Genomic DNA, 21,414 nt, shown 5'->3' on the forward strand with positions numbered 1-21,414 from the left:
TGTAGGTAGACCAGGAGGGTAGCGGGTGACGTATCGGTGGCAACTTCTGCCTAGGTCACCACTTACCCTAAGGCCACTCTTCCCGTGGGTAATACAGCAGTACCCACACCCAGGCGCGGGTCATCGCTAGGGTCATTGCTAGTATGGCACATCATCTACGTAAGGAAGGAAACCATATATCCCCAGACATAATGGCACAGCATAATGCCTGTTCGCCGGCCAAAGGCAGACATCGTCACCAGCGTCGGTGCGGGCGTACTCGCGAGATGTCCGTTAACAATGCCGACAATGTGTCGCTTTGTGAAACAAACTCCACAGAGACATTCAATAATAGACAACGACGGACAACCCGATGTCCTCGTGTCTGAGCTGTTCAACCTGTTACGCCATGTTAAATGTGTGTAGCACAGCGGAACCGGGCCAAACAAAGCAACGGACATGTCTGTGGCTCAGTGAAAGTCGTCACGCAATGTTAAACCCTTGTAATATTGCGACACAGGCCATACATACGGAGGGTTAGTAATGGAAGTAGGTTAGTTCGATCAGACCGTGTGCAATTAGTATAACGAGATCTACAACGGATACACCGCCAATCGGCGCTGCGTTTAAGACTAATTGGGGGGGGGCCGTGACATGGTACCATGGACACGGACAAAACATGCCCATGTGACTCATCTAACATTCGTACAGGGTCAGGGCGGTCCCGTACAGTGGGCCAAGACCAAACCCAAAGCACCACAGCAACACCCTGACAATCGAAGGCCTGTATGCATATGGGATATAAGCAGCTGTCATCTGAACAGCCCTGTGGTGACGACATATGCATCCTGGGCCATGAGCGAGGGGGAATTAGGAATGTTCAACATGCAGTACCGCACCTTTCCCAGCAGGAGAATGGATGCCTGTGACGTGCGTGTGTGCGGGGGGGGGTGATATGTAAATGTACATAGGTACCAAGGGTATGCATATTAATGACAACGAACAGCTAACGTGCACTGGTCACAGTAGCGTCAAGCGTGACTGCAGTCACGTTGGAATTATGACTATAGAACATATAGATGTGCATTGTGCGTAAAGCGTCCATGCTGCAAAGACTGTTACAGATATAAAGGTGTAAGTGCTTTCTGCACCGTCCGTCAACGGATCAGACATATGTTGCGGAATAGTCACAAGTAGCATAAAACACGTAACCACACAGACACTGTAAACATATATAAGCGGACTACGGATATGCATGTGCGGCGTGCGCGTAACCCACAATCCGGACATCCGAGTCTTCCTGTGCGTGTGTCATCCAGTGGAACCAGGGCAGGTCACGGATGTCTCCTCCACACGTTTACATTCATAATTGTCAAATATATGCTTAAATAGTACTTATTGATTCCATGCTTTGTTATCGTAATGCTACTATTATACACATCGATATACAATAACCTGATCAACACACTACATTCTAAGGTGCACTCTCACCAATTATCAACTATGTGTCCGGATACTGATTGTATTTACCAATATTGTAGATATATTAACACATTGTTGCCGTATTATTGTTTCCATGAAGTAAGGCATGCAACACTGATATGTATATGTCACGTTATAATCAAGACTTGGAGCACTGTCCACCTAACTATGAGCAGGTTTATTGATTATTTCGCTTTAAACCGACTCTGAAGGAAGTGTATTAGGGACGGCTATGTCATGAAATCCGTACTCCGACGGTGCCCCATGTTAGTAGTTGAGAGAGCTCAGTATCCTTTCACTGTGGAGTCTATCGTATTTGACAGTGTCTGTTTCTGCCGATATATGTTCCATAATGTCGTTTATGAAGATGGGCAGGGCGCAAGGTTTGCTGTATTTACGCATACTGGCACGTGGATATAGATAGGCCATGTCATACAAGCGATGGGTAGTCAAGCAGACATCCACGACTGGGGAACATACAGCGGCAGTCAATACCACTGGCCAGATGGGGACAGTCAAACACGTTCTACACTTTACAAATGCACATCGGTGTCCATTGTAGGACTCCAAAAATTCTGACTGTTTTGCCAGTATGCGTCAAGATCAGCCAATCAGAGTACAAACCGTGACTACGGCACAGCTGAACATATGCACCACCAGCGTGTTTAAGGTTGATGATACCTGCCCATGACATGCAGGACATATGAACAGAGGTCCCCAGACTGCCGTGTCCATACATGTGCGTCCATATCCCAGTTCCGCACACATGAAGGATGTGTCATGCGTACCGTGGGGGGTTGCAGCCCTGGTATCCTGGGTATGCAAAATGAGGCTCTGTGTTGTTTGGTTGGTAATCCGTGGTCCCGCCCCGTGGGAGGACTGCGGGTAAAGGGCCTGCCTTAGTCCCCAGTAAGGATGCAAAGCATCCATAGGGTAATGCTAAAGGCATGTGTGAAATGTGTTCAGCCCTACATCAGTGTCCAGTAGGCATTTCCCAAGGATGGACAAGCGTCACGGACAAGATGGCACCCATAATAGCAAGCCTGGTGGAATCACACAGCCGTAGTAGGGCATGACACAGGACATAAAGATGGAAACAGCAGTACATACACCCGTAGACATCCATCCTGCCATGCGAATCCCAGCGTACACAGCAGCGAAGGTGCTATCCAGTATGTGGGGATCACCCGCCTCCACTCTGCGGAACATACCTGCGACCTGTGGAACACATATTAATGGCACACCAACAACGTCAACTAGGAAGGTCATACTATCGCTAAAATATGGAGTTCACACACATAACCGACATACTGTCATGAATAAATAGGTTCTACATGTACCGGCTGTGTTATACTGACAATACAGTGGCGGATAGTTCACAATGGTACCTGTGAGGATTATGTAAAGCAGTTGCCAACCTGCAGGACTACAGTAACACCCTATGGGTAAATTGTGGAAGGACACGGGTACGTAGCACTACATAATATGGGTAGGCGGACAGACATCCGGGAATGGGAACATCTGGCGGCAGTCAAACCCACTGGCCGAATGGACACAGTCCAACATGTCCTAAACTTTACATATGCACATCGGTGTCCATTGCAGGACCCAAAATTACTCCTTAAGTGAGTGTGAGCAACATAGTGTGAACCGGAAGAGGTGACAGCCGTGACTACGGCACAGGTAGATATATGCACCACAGGTGTCTTCAAGGGTGATGACAGCCGTCCATGAAATGCAGGACATATGAATAGGACTCCCAGGCTGCTGCATCCATACACGTACTTCCACATCCCATTTCCGCACACATGAAGGGTGTGCAAGGGGTACTGTCGACGGTTGCAGACATGGGATCGTGGGTATGCAAATATGGGTGTCGGTGTGGATTGGCAGATGATTCATCATCCCGCCCCGTGTGCGGGGCGTGGCCATGGCATATCGTTACTCCGCAATACTAATACCGATCATCCACGGAAATGGAGAATGCAGCTGTGAAATGTTGACAGCCCGATACTAGTGTCAGTAGGCAGTTCCATGGATGGACAAGCGTCACGGCCAAGATGGCACCCATAGCTGCAAACCTGGGGGAATCCCACAGCTGTTGCAAGGCATAACCCAGGGAATACAGATACGGTGTACAGTACACACTCCCCATTCAAAGAAACACCGCTGGGCAGATACCGGCGTACACAACACTCCATGTGCCAGCACATCTATGGGGATCACGCTTCCATACAGTGGAACAGATGGGTCACCTGTGTAAAGATACCAATGGCACAATCTCCACGTCTGCTGGGAATGACATAGGATGGTCAAACTATGGCGTTGACACCAAAGAAAGACATCCTTGCGTGAATTAATAGGATTGATGTCAATACACCATGGCAAACACCCAATGAACAGGGAAGACTTGCTGGCACCCTATGGCCACAAACCATGTCACACATAGGTAGATGGAACAGTCAACATAAACATTTCGTCCACGACAGGTGCATATGGTATCCAAAGGTACTTCATAGACATGTATGCGCTATCACCCGTTGGCCCGTGAGACTTACACATAACATGGAAGTATCCAGGCTTTAAATGTCCACCCTTACACTTCCATTTGTCACTTTCTATGCGAGCAATGGAGATGTAGCCACAGCATAGAAAGCAGAGGCGTACTGCTAACGAAACACACACATGTCAACATCACAGAAAGCATACTATGAACACACGTATTACATGATATTGTACTATGAAACACAAACAAACCGGAAACCTGCAGCAAGAATAGTCCCGTGGTTCGACACAACACAAGTCTTAGTAACATTTGAACAGTTCATTAAAAGATGCAGCGTTTTCGTTGTTTCCACAACGTGTGCAGGAAATATGCTATGTCTAAGAATGTTCACAAACAACAATGTGAGTCTTAACATGATTTTAAATATCACACTGTTGATTGTGAACACTTTAACAATTTGCTTATTCAGTTGTATGGTGAAAGCAGCGGAAACACACACACACACGGAAGGGACGGAGATGAACCTACGCCTATTTACATGAACTCAGTACAGTATGAATCATTTACACAACGCTACCGAGTTAACTGGCGTGGCGCTGTCAGAGGCATACATGTAGGCTGCTGACGTCACCCACAAGACAATATTTGGAAATAGCCAAGGCATGTGTTGCGGGCGTCTAAAAGCATAATCAGTCGCAGAGGCAGCTGGAAACACACACACACACACACACGGAAGGGATGGGGGCGAACCTCGACTATCTACATGAACACACTACTGTATGAAGCATTTACAGAGCAGCTACCGAGTTTGCTAAACAGGCGCTGTCACAGGCATACTTGTAGGCTGCTGACATCACCCGCAAGACAATAGTTGGCAATAGCCAAGGCATGTGTTGCGGGCGTCTAAAAGCATAATCAGTCGCAGAGGCAGCTGGAAACACACACACACACACACACACGGAAGGGACGGGGGCGAACCTCGACTATCTACATGAACACACTACTGTATGAAGCATTTACAGAGCAGCTACCGAGTTTGCTAAACAGGCGCTGTCACAGGCATACTTGTAGGCTGCTGGCGTCACCCGCAAGACAATAGTTGGCAATAGCCAAGGCATGTGTTGCGGGCGTCTAAAAGCATAATCAGTCGCAGAGGCAGCTGGAAACACACACACACACACACACACGGAAGGGACGGGGGCGAACCTCGACTATCTACATGAACACACTACTGTATGAAGCATTTACAGAGCAGCTACCGAGTTTGCTAAACAGGCGCTGTCACAGGCATACTTGTAGGCTGCTGGCGTCACCCAAGACAATAGTTGGCAATAGCCAAGGCATGTGTTGCGGGCGTCTAAAAGCATAATCAGTCGCAGAGGCAGCTGGAAACACACACACACACACACACGGAAGGGACGGGGCGAACCTCGACTATCTACATGATACACACTACTGTATGAAGCATTTACAGAGCAGCTACCGAGTTTGCTAAACAGGCGCTGTCACAGGCATACTTGTAGGCTGCTGGCGTCACCGCAAGACAATAGTTGGCAATAGCCAAGGCATGTGTTGCGGGCGTCTAAAAGCATAATCAGTCGCAGAGGCGGCTGGAAACACACACACACACAGACACACACACACGGAAGGGACGGGGGCGAACCTCGACTATCTACATGAACACACTACTGTATGAAGCATTTACAGAAGCGCTACCGAGTTTGCTAAACAGGCGCTGTCACAGGCATACTTGTAGGCTGCTGGCGTCAGCCGCCAAGACAATAGTTGGCAATAGCCAAGGCATGTGTTGCGGAGCGTCTAAAAGCATAATCAGTCGCAGAGGCAGCTGGAAACACACACACACAGAGACACACACACACGGAAGGGACGGGGAACGAACCTACGACTATCTACATGAACACACTACTGTATGAAGCATTTACAGAGCAGCTACCGAGTTTGCTGAACAGGCGCTGTCACAGGCATACTTGTAGGCTGCTGACGACACACACAAGACAATAGTTGGCAATAGGCAAGGCATGTGTTCCGGTGCGTCTAAAAGCATAATCAGTCGCAGAGGCAGCTGGAAACACACACACACACACAGACACACACACACACACACACACACACACACACACGGAAGGGACGGGGGACGAACCTACGCCTATCTACATGAACACACTACAGTATGAAGCATTTACAGAGCGCGCTACCGAGTTTACTGAGCAGAGCGCTGTCAGGAGGCATACCCCTACCTGAGTGGTATCATTTGCAGAGGCAATACGCCCGATCGGGTGTTCGGACAGAGTGCGCAGTCACGCAGTCTGTTACCATCCCAAGGTCGCCGTACACTAACACGTTAGTGCTGCAGTCGAGAATAACAAGTAACTACTGATCAGTACATCACTGCATACTGGGCATGCTCAGACACTTAGACTCGGCACAGGGCAGACATGCATACACATGTTGCGACGGCATGGGTGGCGTAATGTCGACCGTCGTGTGTGTCCAGCCACACAACAGAAACCTGGCCATGCCACAGGCGTGGCCGTTGCGTGGGGATACAGGCATGCACCGGGTATAACTGCAGGCGGCGCGGTGTGCACTGTGCTGTGTGTCTATCTACACAGCTGCCTACTGGGCATGCTCAGACACTTAGAGTCGGCACAGATCAGACATGCATACACATGGTGCGGCGGCATGGGTGGCGGAATGCGGACCATCCTGTGTGTCCGGCCACACAACAGTAACCGGTCATGCCACAGGCGTTGTTGTTGCTGCGGGGAATATTTAGGTGCAATTAACCATGTGTAGGACTGGCCTACAGTTTGTTGCATGCTACAGACAACCCTCCCAAACACAAGATACCTTCACAGATGTCCTGAGGACACTGGTGAGTGGGCATGCTCTCACAACAGCACCGTATTGGGTGACATGAACCACCCATACATAGCCTGGGAACATTACCCATGGCACAACACAGTCCGCCAGCAGTCCCAGGTGTTCACACACCTGGCCACTGTTAAACAGCCATGCACCATACATACCAGGGGGGGGGATGTCTGACAGTTCTGCCCATCACGCATGGTGAGGATATGCCCCACACAGGATGTACAGCCCTCAATGGTGATGCAAGACCGTATAGTGGATCCACTGGTCATCCACTCACTGTAACCAACACCAGCATGGGGGACCTCAGTGATGACCTCTCCACAGAAAAACACACACATCATATGACCGGTGTGGTACCCTACAAGTCCTCCATGCCAATGTTGAACAGAGGCCAGACCGGCAAACGCCTAACGAATGCCTTCCCCGACCACCCACATGCATGTCTGCAACAGGCAAACATGATGACATCAGGACCTTGTCCACCACAGGTAGGCACATGGTGTGGTGGACCGCAGCCACTGACTACCTGTACATCAACAGTTGGAGCTACTACATGGCAGGGCAATGACAGTACCAGGAAACCATCACCCATTCATACCGGCGTCACCATACGGCCCCACATACCATCATCCAGGTCCGCTCGTGGGAGTGGTACTGCAGAGGGCACATGAGACAACCACAGGGCCTTCCCTAACTGTGGTAAGGACATGGTTGGGGCACACAGACTTGCCTGGAAATGGTCCAGAATGGTACAACAGTCACTGCACCCACAGACATTGTCTGCATACCACAGGACATGTTCCATGCATACATCCCCAAACATATCCATCCCACCAGAGTGTATCCTCCCAAACATGTCATATGGCCTGGAGTGATCCCATATCTCTATGGCGTTTGACACGTCAGCAATGGGCACCGATGGTTTCCCTGGCTGTGTGCTACCCATCCTCTTTGAGGCCCTCGGCCCACACATGCGGCCACTGTGTCATGTTAGCCTTACTATGGGCTATGTCCCCAATGGATGCCATATGGCATCTGTGGTCCCACTATGCCAGGGTAGTGCTCCTATGGACTGTCAACAGCCACACCCTATACGCTTGACAAGTGTTGTCTGCAAAGCTGTGTGGAGGTCCATACAGGTGGTCATGGTTACAGATAGCGGTGTACAGCCAATACCGGAACATACCCACAACTACATAGTCAAGGCGGATCCTGCCTCCCGAACCTGCTCGTCCAGTCTGGAGTGTTCACCAAGGCCATTGATGGGGATACGTGGGTTTGCACACAGTACCATGACCTGGTGGAAGCGTTCAGAGCACACTACACATGGGACCCATGGAAAGGCTCGCCAGCATACATGTGGGGACATATGTCACCCGATGCTTCTCACACAGGTTGGAGGTCACACCACACAGGGTTGGTGCTCAAGGTGCCTTGTCACACTCATATCTGGACCCAGTGGAGGCCCACAGGGCTCACTCCTGTGCCCCTTGCCATATGGCATCCGACCTTCCAATGTGCATGCAATCATAGGGGGATTGTAGCAGACAAGGTATGCAGATGACTACGCACCGGCCAACATACCCAACACCCCATGTTACACGAACATCCACCTAGGGCGTCATAGACATGGATGACTGGTGCCAGAGCCATGGCCTGCTACCAAATGCCAGAGAAGGTGCAGCCCTACCCAGTGTGAAGAACATGTTCGTCCCAATGTCACATGTAGGTGGTACGCCATTAAAGATGGTGGACATGTTCAGGGAAATGGCTACCACACCTGTCGGCAACCTCTGTCAACACACACAATGGCAATGTGGGTGTGAAGACATTCCATTGTGGCCTCCTGGTCTGGATGGAATGGCAACCACATCAGGGTGTTCATTGTACCCTGTACACATCACACACCAGTGCAATGACTGCGTACAATGGCACATGTGGCCTGTAGCTAACCTGACGCCTGCAGCACTCGGAAGGACCGCAAACGTTCCACAAGACGGGGATGACGGTGCTAGGACATGTGTCACAAGGTGCATGGCCAAGGGGACACCGGCTGTGGATCTTCACAGCACAGCTGCTCCGTGGTGATCTGTGCCTGACATACACGGCCATGTCTGACCTGGGTGACATGGGCACATTCCACCTCCCAGGCCCCATGCAAACACGGGCACAGAAGTGACTGTCAGACACCTCAACTCAAAGATGAGTGGGACGTGCTGGGGGAACAGGGTAACGGCCAGACACACCCTACAACACGGGGAGGAGTGCCAGGCCATGTGAAGGAAAGGCCCTGACTGCCTTTGTCCAGGACTGCTAATGGCGTGTGGATGTGTGACGATAGTTATGCGCCAGTCAACCTCTGTGTGTCACTGCTAGACCAGGGACTGGGGACTGATGGATATGGCATCCCCATCCTGAGGGGTGTTAGATGCCACACACAGTCATGCTAGGTCCACACATGTCGTAGGGCACATATCCTGTCACGTTCATGTGTGCCTATGTACCTATGTAGGGGTCCATGCCGGATGTGGGTAACTGTGCTATGCTGATTTTGCCAGACATGCCTGTGGGTACCCCACGACTACACGTGGGGAACTAATTACAGTGCTCCCAGTAGGCACGTGCAAGTACACCATCAGTATCATACGGGTTAACTGCACCGACATGGTGCTACACATGTAACCACCACACATACTGTGTACACATATCAATGAATGCTGCACCTGTCCTGCATGGTATGTCTGCTGCATGATGTCCGTGCACAACACACATCACATACACACCTGTCACCAGCCATACACACACACCACAACATACACAGCACGTACTATGCGTACACAGGTATCACATACACCTCTCACTATCGTGTCCACCCTGTGCATCATAATATGTTAGCTTAACCGTGCATTGATGGTGTGGCTCACAGTTATGCGGCAGAGACTTAATCATATGCACAGGGTGATATGTGTGCCACAGGCATGGGCTGTACCAATGGATGACATCATGTGTGTGTGTAAGGGCCAGTGCATTGAGTGGGCATGACTATGTAGATTGCATGTGGGTGTGGTGGAGCCCTACAGTTGTGTCTGCTGTGTGTGGGTGTGTGTGTACACAGTTCAGTCATCTGTGATGCCTACACGGGGTATGCTTGGCAGCCCCTGACTGTACAGTGCAGGTGTTACGGCTCACTGTGTCTGCGGCGAAGTGACCCGCGCCTGCCTGGGGTCGCACAGGCACGACCGGGTGGAGGTACAGACTGTCCACTCTCCGATGTCACATGTCCGCTGGAAACGTGCCCACGACGGGGCCGTCCAGGGCCACGTCCACGTGGCCTGCTCTGTCCTGGTGTGGATGGTGTAGTAGCAGCTGCAGTGCTACTGCTACCATCACTGTCTGTGTGGGCATGGGAGGTGGCACGCACACGCTGACCTGCAGCAGGTGGTGTTGCTGGCACATGCCCACGTGCCCTATGCCTCACCCCTACCTGGTGTTCCTGCACGGACTGCGCACGCTCAAGGATGGCCAAGCCTCGGTCGATGAGACCAGCCATATCGCCCAATCTCCTATCCAGAACATCGGCAAGATGCTGTTGTGCATTTGCCAATGCCTGGATGCTGTCATTTAGGGTACGGATTGCGGACCTCTGCAGCCTCTGCCCGTCCTGGTTCTGCCGTTCGGCACGTGCCTGCGCCGCCATTACAGTCTGGAACATGCGTCTGGTTATACCAGCTGCTGCACCCTGTACGGCAGGTGTATGTCTAGCGGTGCTCCCCCTACGGGCAGCACCTGCCACATGCCTGCGTGGCACTGCACCAGTCCTTACACTGGCAACATCGTGTGTACCCACACCTTCTGCAGCCACCACACATTCCTGCTCGGGGACAACAGACGCTGACTGACCGTCATCTATGGGCAACGGTGTTGGGGTATGTGTCGGCATCTGAACCGTGTGCAGGGATGAAAGGGACGTATGTGTGATGTTCTCCAGTGGCACAGACTCTGCCTGTGACGACCCTGCCTGTGCCTCATGCACATGCTCATCACCACTAGTATCTGTGGGGACACTAGCATCAGATTGACGCAGGAGGGAACGCACCTACAGCACCTGTCAATACAAAGACATAACATCGGTTACAATACAGACACACACAGACACACACACACACACACACACACACACACACACACACACACACACACACACACACACACACACACACACACACACACACACACACACACACACACACACACACAGCATGCATGTGATAATGCAGGTGGCATGCAGCATTCACACAACACAGACCAGTGAATGCAGACCAGACATTCATAGTGGCAGTATGTACACTGCCCTGGTGGGGACAGTACAACAGGCAGGTGTCATTTAGTAGGCATGCAGTACACACATTCATGGTAGTTTGCATGCATCAGCGTGATACACCGTGTGGCGGGCACGTTGAGAGTACACATGGCTGCCAACACTATGTAATGTACACCGCAAACATGTGCGGTATCATGTGGACATGTGAAGATGGTGTCCACCGCATGCACCACATCACGATGGCTGTCATGGTGCAGTGTTATGTGTACAGTGTACAGATACAATGTATGTGTAACAGTGATGTCTGTGCAGGTACGTGTGCTGTGAGCTGTGTGCATATCTGTACGGTGTGTGGTGCGGGCTCTGTGCCACTGCACAGTAGCAGGACACAGCTATGTGTCTGTGCGATGCGTGACCTGGACGCATTACATTGCCATGTCTGTAAGTCAGTTCAGCTGCTCAGCAGCACATATATGGTGGACATTGGAGGCACCTGTAGTAGCTGTGGAGAGGAATTTCATGTCACTGGTGTACTACATCAGATGTCCAGGGGGTCCACTACATTGATGAACCCACTATGTGTGTACAGGGTGCAATGGTGAGTACCCACTGTGGATGTGCTGTGTGGCAACATGCCTGTAGGTATCAACCATGGCCTTGTCTGTCTGACTCATTGACAATTGTGTGTGGTAGACATTGTGCACACGGCCCTGTGGTGGCCCATGTGACATACACCCATACTAGTGTGACGTGTCACATTCTCTACGGATATGCTGACAGTGTGTATGTCTGCTATGTTGTGCATAGGTCATATCATGGTGTGGCAATGCTGCAGCCAGACATCCACGTGCATGGGACATGGCATGCGCCATGTCACAACGTGTGCACCCGATGCAGGGCATGGGTCACATTGGTAACACCTGTGCTCTGGCCAGATCACAGCTCACTCTGTGGTACTGTGTCCATACTGCACTGGCATACCAATGCATACTACACATGCAGCCATTGTGTAACACCTACACCATTGTATGCATAGCTGAATGCACGTAACACACCAATTGGTTGTGTGGTGTCATACCACTCTGATAACGGGTGTATCTACTGTACATGGGTGGTGTGTATGTCGGGTGGTGCGAGCTGTATACCGCGTGACGGGGCACACACAGGTGAGCATGTCATGCCTAGACACATGGGGAATATCAATACAGCAGAACATGCGTTTGACTGGCAACAGACTTACCTGCAACAGACCCTTGTCCTTGCGACCGCCAGACGTACCTGTAAAGGCATTACACAAAGGTATACACATTAGCCATTACTATCTCCACGGTCAGCACTGTGCATGACACATCATGCATGTGTGTGGTTGCATGTGCTATGCACATGTCTGCTAACACAACATAGCATACAATGGTTTGCATCTTGTGTGGCCATATACCTGGCATGTATTGCTATATCATGTGTTGTACTATGACACCCACACCCACGTCGCCTATCATACAAACATGCAACACTGACTTACCATGCGGCTCCAGGCTCATAGCTCGGGAGACACCCACCTCCATGATGGACGCAAGTGGTTCTGCGTGTTGTTCCGTGGGTGTCCCCAGACTGGCCAGGAGCTCCTCCGTAGCTGTGAGTGGGGGCTGTGTTGGTGGCCCACCACCTGTCCCACGTTGTTGCCTGGCGATTGCAGCGCCACGCTGTCTTGCATGCCGGATCAGGTCTGTGCAGTGCCTGCGGATTTGTTGGTAGCTGCGGTTGGTTCCGCCCACGCTGTTCACCCTCCTGCACAACTCCTCCCACATCTCCTGCCGTTCTTGTGCCTGCTGTGGCACATGGCTAAACAGGGCATTGTAGTTACTCTGGAGGTATGGTATGATGACCTCCTCCTCCTGTCGGCTAAATGGTGGAAGCCGGGAACGTGGCATTATCTGGAAGACATGATGATGGTGGCAGGTCACATTCACACTGCTGTGCTGGCATACTGTTGGAAATACATTGCTATGACATGTACGACATCTGCACAGTGATCTGTGAAGGGCATCGTGGCGGTGACACAGCCGATGTTGTGGCTTCACACCATTGAGCACTGGGTGTCACATCATATCTGTGTGCCACCCCATCACACTGTGCACGCACCATGTAGATGTTAGCCTGCCATGGACATGTGTACCTGGCTGCACCTATGTCCATATCAGTTGGCATATGTCCCCATGTGGCGTCTGTGCTACTGTTCACCTGTACGCTGTGTATATGTCAGTACACATCACGTCTGTGTCCATTGTGAGCGTCAGCAGCGGCACTGTACACATACACATGGACACCTGCACATGCATGTGTTGTGCCATGTACTTCCACACAGCACTGTACCGGTGCTGGACAACTTGCCCCAGCTCACCTGTGTTACGTATGTGATAGACATGGAGCAATGTGTAACCATGACACATTAGCAGGAAAGGCCATGCATAGCATGTACACGCACACATTGTGCAGAGCATCACACAGCACCTGTAACATGACAGGGTGCATCGCCACCACATTACTACTGTGTATGGTTGATAGTGAGAGTGCCTTTTGTCCATTGCACCATGTGGGACTGTGATAGCTCATGCAGCCTTGCTGGTCATCTCTGCATGATATGGCAGGGTATGCCACATACATGGCAATGGGTGTGACCCACCCAGGGGCTGACGGTATTGGCAGGGTGGCTGTCCATTGCTTTTGTCATAGCTGTGTGAATATGGACATTCAACATGTTTATCACCATGGTGTGGACACTGTCCTCCAGCGAGGTATGCTGTACGCTGCTTGTTGAGGGTGTGTGTGGTGCATGCAGGTATCACACATCCATGCATACACTGTAGCCCTGGCAGGTGCTATGTGCTGGGATGTTGATCGACACAGTGCTGTATGTGTACACACACCGCTATCCCATGCACATGGATATCTGCCTGAACTGATGTGGGTAACACATATGTGTACATACATTGCCCGCTGCCACCCACATGTCTGCTGCTGCACTACACACCGCCATCCCTCCCTGTGTGAATGTGGTGTTGGCCTCAGCAGAGGTATCCATGTATGGGGACATGGATGTTCACATAGCAGGCCCACTGATGGTATCGTCGATCTGACCATACACATATGATGCACCCTCACACATACAACCCATTCATATTGTTGTTCACAATGGTGACACGGCTATATTGCTATGCGGAGCCATTCACAGACATACATACACAGAGGCATGCACGCCCATCTGTGTCATTGGCGGACTATTGGTGTGGTTTGGCACCTAACGTGTTTGACTGCAGGTGGCGCAGACCTACTGTGCACATGTCTACATGGTAGGCCTGTTCTACGGTAGGCATCTGTGATGTGCTGTGCACATCTCATACCTGCACATTTGGTTGTTGTCCATCGGTCCACAGGCCAGTGGTGGGACATACAGGGATGTTGCTGAACATATGTACATGCGACCCTGTACAACTGTGACGCTAGCCTCTCAGATGCTCATGTGTCGTGGACGTGAACACCGTACACACACATGTGGTTGTGGGCCACCGTCCATACCCATCTCCACCTGTGGGTTGCTATCATCCCACACACTCCTTGTACTGTATGTTCAGGCTATGCAGCTATGTGGGGCTTGTGTGCATACAATACGATACTATGTGCCTTTGCACCCATCACAGACATTGTCACACAGGTACACCGGCAGCCATACACATCGCAGATTGTTGTCAGCATGTCACATGTGGTACACACCTAACACATCTCCTGCGGGACATGGTAATCTGTATGGGCATGTCCAGTAGTGACATACCACAGCTACCCCTACATGACGGCTATGCAGGACATGTCTGTGTACATCTACTGTGACATATACACAAGCAATGCCCCCTACCTACATCACATGGTACTACCTGTGGAGTATGTGTGTCTGCATCCATGCTATGGCCATAGATGACAATTGTACATCTATATGTGCAACATACCTCAGTGGGGTTGTCATGAGCACATGTTCCATGTGTCAATGCATTGTTTGTGTCTGTTGGGCAGTCATTGTTGTGCATGGTTTACATGGCTGACATAGTGTACTGTGTCTGATTCCAGGTACTTCATTGGGCTACCAGCATTGTACATTTCTACAGCACATTCCAGCCATCATGTAGCCAGCTTAGATGACAGTGGGAGGTGTTCCGCCATGTGCACATATGTCACACGGTACAAGGGTGACTGACACACATTGTCGGGACTGGGTTCTGACTGCTGTGGATGTGTGTACCGGTGTTGACAACCATGACTGCACCAGATGGTGTCTTCTGGATGTGTGACATTCACAACAAACACCCACATTCACATAGCAGCACATCGTCCACGACAATTGACATTCCTGCCTGAACACTGTGTACGGTATGTTTGTATGACCACTGCATATATCACTGGTGGCCACCAGCATGGCTGCCTACAACAGCAGTGTGTATCCTGTGCAAACATGGGTTACACCAGTCACACCACACCTGTGCCAGCTGGCCCTGTAGTGGGTGACAGTGCAGTTCCATTCATCATGTAACAGTATACATCGTGCACCAGTATGTTGCAGACATGTGAACGGCTGTGCTACTCAACATATGCACACATGACACATCACCTGGTACACCGTGTCTGCCTTGCCACCTGCTATTGTGACCACCCTGTGATGACATTGTACGGCCCACATGGTCGTGGACATGTGATGGCTCGATGGTGAATTAACCGTCCAGGTGTGTGTCTAGCCAGGTGTCCAGTAGCCACTGGTCTGCATGCAGGGATAGTCTACATTGGCCTACTCTGTCACTGGGACTGTTGACTATGGTCATACTGTTGTTATGCAGGCATGTGCTGTTTGTCCAGTCTGATAGTCGTGTTGAACCACACTACCGTGGCACACATGGCGGTGGACATCTGGCTGGTGTGCAGCCCACATGTACATCTTGTCATGCTATGCTGCCTGTGCAGCGGTGTCACATGTCTGTCTCTGGCAGGGCTGTCACAGGTAGGCACAGCATGCAGTGATGTGTGACAATGCTTACACCCTCCACTGTGCTGTACACTGGCACTGCACACACAGTACAGCACACATGTCATTTATCTACTGTGCCTGGGACCTGCCTCCATGCCCTACACGGCACACCTGCCAGTCCAGATTGTACACAGATCATACCTCCCAGTCACATACCTGGACTGCAACACACACAGGTGGGTGGTTCCCACACCACACCGTGATTTACACACATACTGTATTTTCCCATGACACATTGCATCATAGGTAGTCCATGTTCAGATACCCATGTTTGTGGCCACTACACACATTGTGACACGCGGCAGTGCAGACACTGTACACCACAGGTTACATGCCAGTCGGGTTGGCATGCTGTACATTGCACCTGGGACAGTTGCTACTGCTATGTATTGCCAGCAACGACCTTCCCTAGTATGGACTCCCACGTACCCACACATGCTTGGCCATGCAGTACGCATAGCTGGGTGACACATTACACGACACATACCATACCTACACTACCCTCAGCATGCACCAAACCTCCATGTGTCTGTATGCTAGGCCTACACACCTGCCCCCTCTGTTTGCTGAACATCCATGCTTACCATCCCTGCTAGCCACACCCTAAGCACACAACCATAGCAGCATGCATGGTACATACACACTACAGCCGGTATTACTGACATCCACTGACAGAGGTAGTTGAGGGCATGGCACCCGTCCGATGGACAGTCTATGTGCCTATGCCAACAGTGATCACAGTGCACTTCTGCTACATTTACACACTGGTAGGGACCATGCTATTCCACACTGAGACATGGTGGTGCTGGCATTTTCACAGACGCCACAGTGGTATTCCTGTTCCATGCACACGTGCTGTATGGGCACATGTGCAGGCTGTTGCACGGTAGTTTTGTTCACCTGTGTGTTGTGTGTCACTTGACAGTCATGGTGTGTCCTGCTGGTGCATGACATACTCCACAGCTAGCTACCTACACATGACTGCCAGACATTGCAGTGTGGGCCCTCACGCAGTGTGGTGGTATGTCTCTGCTGTTTGACTACATCCACATTCAATGCAGCATACCACGGTCATGCAGGCATTGACGACACAGATGTTGCTGGCATCCTGCCTGCCAATGGGGTACCTACCAACAATACACACTCTCACTCACTACAGGGTTCCAATCCTTGGCTGGACATTGTATTAACCCTGTGGACACATACATAGTACTGGCATGCACATGTTATGTCTGGGAACACAGTCCCAATGTCACCTCCAACCGCCGTAGTTGTTGTATCCCGCCAACCTGGCTGTTACATGTCTCTGCAGCAGCACACGTCAGTGACTGCTAGCCCATTCATGTACGTTGTGCACCCTGACCACCACACTACCACATCTATCACACTACACATGGATGGTACTGCATTGCACGTATGGGGCTGCATCTCTACACCCATGACTGGGCCATTCAGTATGGCACTGGGCCACATCTTGACATACATGCTTCACACACTCATTGCCTACCTGCATGCCTTTCCTGGCACCCTTGTTGGGCTTCTGTGCCACAGCACACCACATCCTATGCTGGCCACCTGTCATATTATTGCATGGGTGGTTGGGGTGGTACAGAGGGTATCACATCAGACATGATCCGCTCTTTGCCCTTCAGCACCATTCCACTTTATGCTATTGACAGTGTACACATCCAGCATCACATCGTACCCTATGTATCGGCATGTTACGCCATGTGCCTTCTGTACAGTTCACACAGTGGTGCAGGCATATCATGCTGACTACAACATTTCAGGGACGTGTGGCATTGCACGCCTCAGACATGTGGCCCCTCATGCTCAGTATTTGCATACGTACACTACCTGCTGTCACACAGTACTGTACATGCCTACATATACCACTTCTACATACCTGGCAGCATTCTAGCTCATCCTACTCATGTTGCTGACACCCATACAGGTGTCAGTGTGGCAGATATATCATGTAGATATCATTGCATCAGTTACATCACACATAGTGCATACACATCACCTTTGCATACTGACAGTCATGCGGTGTGTATCACATGGATACTGTCCCTATACAGGCATATCACGTTGTACATGGTTGATGTACACACACATGGCCCACATGGTGCTGTGGTTGCCATATTACACCATAGCGTGGGTACACATGTGCAGGACTACACATTTCTGGACCGTATGTCTAGCTGATACCTTGGGTGCCCTTGTACCTGTGCCATACACACATGTACACGCAGGCCGTGTTACAATAACACATGTGTGGTGTACCTTACACAATGGATACAACGTTACATGTCTCAGTATAGTCATGCTGTGCTCTCTACCCAGCTCAGACAGTTGACATATGCAAATGACAGTCATGTAACACATCTGTGCTCACCTGCATGCCACTAACACAGGGGTGTAATGTACTCTGCCATGGGCCATGTTCTCCACAGTACTGATGCATGTAGTACTCCTACATGGCGTTTGCTGTGGGCAGGGGGGGAGGAGCAGTCCTGCATGTGTGCACACATGCCACATTGCTCAGCCCGGGCGTCTGTGTGACATCCACAGACTGGACACACACCATGCTGTGGGACATAGGTCCTGTGCACATCCCACAGGGGCACACTGTGTCACTAGTCATGTGATAGCTGCCTTGCTGGTAGGGTGACACAGACCCATGGTACCACCACAGCGGACGTATTGTATAGACATGACAGTTGACATCCAGTTCTGCCGTTCAGTGGACACTACCATGGGGGGGGTGTCAGTACTGTGTACATTGCACATGTGTTTACACACAGCCCTGCTGGACATCATTGTGGCACACATTGCACCTGCTATGGAAAGTTTGGACATGGTCACTTGCTGTTACCTCCATTTCGGGTACCTATTCTGCTACTACATTGTCCCATATGTGCAGGCCATACATATCTTGTGTATGTATATAACATTAGCCCATCGCTCCATCATGCATGCTATGCCTGTGATACTGTCTATGATTTGTGAACATATCCATCATGCCAGCTTTGCATTACACATAATTGACATAGTCGCCCCTACTGCGTGGGATAGGTGCACGTCGTGCGACATTCCGTATGACATCGACGGTATATGCCCATGCACATGTGTGCTGTGACACTATACATAAATGTCCTATCCCCTGCTGTGGCACTTCAGTGTTGGATATCCACTGCCAGCATCGGCGTGGGTGGTGGCATTGTTCTGTGTTTGCAACCCCTATGGCAGACCTGGGGTAGGGTTACCACCTGTGCCACTTTGCAAGGGACAGTCCCTCCTTGGGCAGTTGTGTCCTGACAAAATTTATCACAAATGGCAAATGTCCTGAGATTGTGGGACATCACTATATCCCATTCTTATGTAAGAGTTGCATAACATACTTATTTATGTATGTACATTCCTAACTGTTACAAGACACACAATAAGCAACTGAACTGCTACAAGACTACACTTTTCTTTATGCAAAAGAGTAGAGTTCTAACCTTTGTACTGACCATGGGTATGTGTGCACCTGTAACATCTGAAGTGTGTCCCGACGATTTCCCACTTTGGCCTTTTGAAAGGGTGGCAAGCCGCCCTGGGGTTATCCCGGTGTTTACATGTTGTCCCACTGCTGTGCACACGTTGTCCACAGTTGTTGGTATGCTGCGCGTTTTAGCATTACATATCCAACCTTCGCCTCTCTCTGCCTGATGGACAGGTATCTTTACCTACACACACTGTTCACATACTGTACAGATTCGTCATACGTATCGTGTGTTACACACCAGTACATGTCGTGGGTTCGACATACCTTTCCGGCCTTTTGTTCTGAGTTCGCCTCTATTCCCTTGTTTCTCTTTCTCTAGTTTGTATGCATGCGGTATGAACATATGGTTTGAATATCCGGGGAGTCTTCCTTATATTCGCCGCCGCCTGATGCATGTGGGTTAATCAGGCCAATAGCTGTTCCTCGGTGTGTACTTATGCGCATATCAGCGGTGATCCCCCTTCCTTTCGTTCATTACGCGTCGGCACTAGGCCATGGTTCTTTCCTCGTGTGGCCGTTGGTTATTTGCAATACCTTCGTGAGGATGGTATGTATTGTATCATGTTTGTGTGACTGCATCCGCTATGTGTGGTGTCGGGTACATTTCGCTGTGGTGTTAGCCGTGGATTGTGTGTGTTGGGTATGGTATTGTGTTCGACATGTGGGTCCCCGTGTCCTGGCGGCGCCTGTCGATGGCGTTGTGCATTCAAATGTGTTACATGGCTGTTATTTTCCTGTACATAGCGAATGCATGGATGCATGAGCCGCTGCTAGTGTTTCCCAGGAGCTTGTTGTGGGTATGCCGCTGTCATTCACTGCCTGTATGTGTTTGCTACGGTTTTAGCTGTTATCCCTTTGATATGTGCAATGGGGTATATCTGCGGATGTGGGTGACGGTACGGGTGTGAGTCTTGCATTTATACATACCAGATATGCTTGTGTGTGTGCTCCATCCCTGCTTGGGGAGCTGCGGGTTACCTGTCTGTTGTTCCGGGAATGTTTGTTTTGTTGATGTCGCCTGCTGTCGGTATCGCCTGCATGTGTGCTTCCTGCACGTATTCCTCCTTCACATCGGTTATATATCTGCGGATGTTCGTCCGTGCCTACCATCCATTGGCATTTTGTCGCTGATAGTTACGGTGATTGTGGTCCTATACTTGGGGCGGACTGTATGCTACCGGTAGCCTCCTATTCGTGTGCCGCTTGCTTACGTCACGGTCGTGGAACACACCGCGGTATTTACCGGACCGTGAGTGTTCACGATCGGTGCCGGGATGGCACATTCGTATTTTCGCCGTACATGCCTGATGCTGTGTAACGTTGCCGACGGACCGTGTGGAGTCTACGTTATGGCCGCCATACCTACGGTCGTGGTTTGTACATGCGTCCTTTGCATCTCCTGTTTGCTATGGCCCTGTGGTACACTTTGGGACATTTGCGCTTTGCATCATTTTACGTCGCCACGTGCATAGCCACTGAGGAGATGTCAGTACTACTTTGTGGGTACTGCTGTACATACGCCTATGGTTCCTGTACTGTATGCCTATGCCTGTTATTACACTCCGCCTGTGACATGTCACCTTCATACACAGTTTACAGTGGCACACACA

The sequence above is a fragment of the Protopterus annectens genome, chromosome 3.part1, assembly GCF_019279795.1.
Source record: "Protopterus annectens isolate FY-2018-M chromosome 3.part1, PAN1.0, whole genome shotgun sequence".
Classification (NCBI taxonomy): Eukaryota; Metazoa; Chordata; order Ceratodontiformes; family Protopteridae; genus Protopterus; species Protopterus annectens.